Raw genomic sequence first — 3,135 nt, forward strand, 5'->3', positions numbered from 1 at the left:
ATTTTGTACTGCCGTGTACATATCGACCGTCTCTATAAAAATATCCTATGACCTAACCCCTCAGGTGAACACTAAAAATAAAAAAATAGAAACAATAAAAATTAAAAAAAGTGTCACCTAACATCACTAAAAGTGCAACAGCAAACTATCAAAAAAGGCATATGCCCCCCAAAATAGTACCAATCTGTCATTTCATTCGGGCAAAAATGAAACCCTACCATTAAGTTAAGGGCTCGTCCGGGATTTGAACCCGGGACCTCTCGCACCCGAAGCGAGAATCATACCCCTAGACCAACGAGCCATAGACATCAGCATGTGCTTTCTTTAGCGTTCTGAGTTTCGCCACTCAAACTTCACTGAAGTGGAGATCTTGCCTGGTACCTACAATGGCAACTACATAAGATAAGCGACACAGGATTAACTCTAAGGGGAGTTTTTAAAAGAGCAGCTTCGTCCGGCCCGCTTGCACCCTAAGCCAGCATAAAACCCCCAAGACCAATGAGCTAAACTGTGGAAACCGGAAGAAGAAAACTGCTTTTCGTCTTGCAGCCTTCTCATTGGCCCACAAGCAATAAGCAGTGAGTGATCATGGGTACTGATGAAAAAAAATCTAGAATATTTGCAATTACGAATATATAGCACTATATTCTAGATATTCACAAATTCTCAAAGTGCCAATATTCGAGATAAAAATTCACGATTAGAATATTCGCGATCAACACTATTTGGGAACCACGACGTGACAGAATACTGCAGTGATTCTCTAAGAAGCCATGTGAACGCTCTTAAGGAGGTCAATCATACCGCAGAAAGAGGAATTGCTCTGATAAAAAAGGTTTAACGAATCGGTCAGGGACAAACAACAAAAACAATTCTTGTTGAGTGTAGTCAAGCATCACAGAAAAGTCGTCACCAAGCTAACAAAAGAAGGGATTGAATCAATCAAAGTTGATTTATATAACACATGTTTTGCCTATCATACCACCTATTAATCTTAGTGTTGAGTTTTAATATTATTTTAAGTTTGTGATTTCTAGTTTTCCCAATAAAAGTAATTAACATTGAAAAATCATATTTTTTTGCCTACTTTTACAAAACTGTTGAAAGTGTGCAACCTCAAAATATTATACAATCTTCTTGAAATTTCTCATATATATATTTTACAACAATAGGACTCTTAGCGTAAGCAAAGTCTTAAAAAATGTAAAAAATGAAAATTTCATTGCAAGTGAAACACCTCTAAGGTGTATATGGGGTATGATTCTCGCTCAGGGTGCGAGCAAAAAGCCAAAGACAGCACTTGGAGTTTTTAATATCTTTCCGAATTTCACCACTTAAAATTGTCAATCGCCGAATAAAAATAATAATATGGCTCTCAAACTACGCTCTTTTCAACAATGCTTTTATTGTGTAAAACATAAATAACTAAAAAATAAGGAAACAAATTAGGTCTTGCCCCATCTGCAACAACCAGCTATATAAAAATATCATACGAAGTAACCCCTCAGTAGAGATGTCCTGAACTATTTGCCAGCGTACAGTTCCTGGCGAACATAGCTTGTTCGCGTTCGCCGCGGCGGGCGAACATCTGCGATGTTCGGTCCGTCCCCTTTTCATCATCATTGAGTAAACTTTGACCCTGTATATCACAGTCAGCAGACTCATTCCAGCCAATCAGCAGCATACCCTCCCACCTCCTGGACAGCATCAATTTTAGATTCATTCGGAAGCTACATTTTTAGTGAGAGGAGGGACAGTGTAGCTGCTGCTGATTTAATAGGGAAATCGATAGCTAGGCCAGTGTATTCAGTGTCCACTACAGTCCTGAAAGACTCATCTGATCTCTGCTATAAGGACAGCACCCCAAAAAGCCAATTTTAGGGCTAGAACATCAGTCTCCTTTTTTTTTTCTGTGTAATCTAATTGCAGTTGCCTGCCAGCGTGTGTGTCAGGCTCACAGCGTATATTGTGCCCACTTGACCAGTGCCACCACTCATATCTGGTGTCACAGTAGCTTGCATTTAAAAAAATGAATAAAATGTTTTGACTGTAATATTGTAATGACCGGTGTCAGGCACAGGGAGGAAAACAGGGAAAGCCCTGCCTAAGGGAGAGGGAAAGGTGGTGACCCCTTACTCACCTTGCGGCTGGCACCTGACTGCCCTGACGTCCCTAGACGGGTTCCTCACCCGTGCGGTGATCACGTGCCTAAACCCTGGCTTTCCCTGAAATGAGCCCTAGATAGTGAACGGGCCGGTGGGATCGCTAGTCCTCACCACTGCACTAAGAGGGAAACACCAGGGAGAGGACAGACAAACACAGACAAACACAAACACCCAAACAAAGGTCCAACAGGGATCCGGAGGGTAGCGTTCTGAATCAACAGTCAGAGAACGCAGCAACACAGCTCCAGTGGGTCAGGATAGATGTCCAGGCAGGAAGCTCTATCTCTGGCAACCAGAGAAGTGTGAGAGAGGAATATAAGGAAGTTTGGGAGTGCTGGACAAGGAACAGCTGAGGAGAAGGAGCTACGGATCCCTGAGTGAGCCAAAAGGGTTTGCAAAGAAAACCCAGAAAGCTACCATAAGGAAAACAGCCCTATCTTAAATAGAGCGTGCAGCCAACCGCTGCGACTTCCTGACCCCGGGTATAACAGAGTCAGGCGTGGTTCTCGATACCCTCGTGACAAATATAATAGCAGTCAGTTGCCTGCACGCATATCTGGTGTCATTACAGTAGATTACATTTTTTTCAAAAACAACAATTTTGACTGTGAAATAATAGCAGTCAGTTGCCTGCAGGCGTGTGTGTTTCAGGCCCTGCAAGTGCATAGTGTCACCAGTGCAACTCATATCTGGTGTCTCAGTAGATTACATAAAATAAAAACTATTTTGACTGTGAAATAATAGCAGTCAGTTGCCTGCACGTGTGTGTGTTTCAGGCCCTGCAAGTGCATAGTGTCTTCAGCGCATCTCATATCTGGTGTCACAGTAGATTACATAAAAAAATAAAACATTTTGACTGTGAAATAATAGCAGTCAGTTGCCTGCACGTGAGTGTCTTTCAGGCCCTGCAGGTGCATAGGGTTGACTGTGAAATAATAGCAGTCAGTTGCCTGCACGTGAGTGTCTTTCA

General features: G+C 42.3%; 1 non-coding gene across 1 annotated transcript; it reads right to left on the minus strand.

Annotated features, from left to right (window-relative positions):
* Positions 1-229: 229 nt before the first annotated feature.
* TRNAP-CGG lies at positions 230-301 on the minus strand. The gene has a single exon. It is a non-coding gene; the product is annotated as a tRNA-Pro (tRNA).
* Positions 302-3,135: the final 2,834 nt, after the last annotated feature.

This window comes from Bufo gargarizans, chromosome 6 (assembly GCF_014858855.1).
Source record: "Bufo gargarizans isolate SCDJY-AF-19 chromosome 6, ASM1485885v1, whole genome shotgun sequence".
Taxonomy (NCBI): Eukaryota; Metazoa; Chordata; class Amphibia; order Anura; family Bufonidae; genus Bufo; species Bufo gargarizans.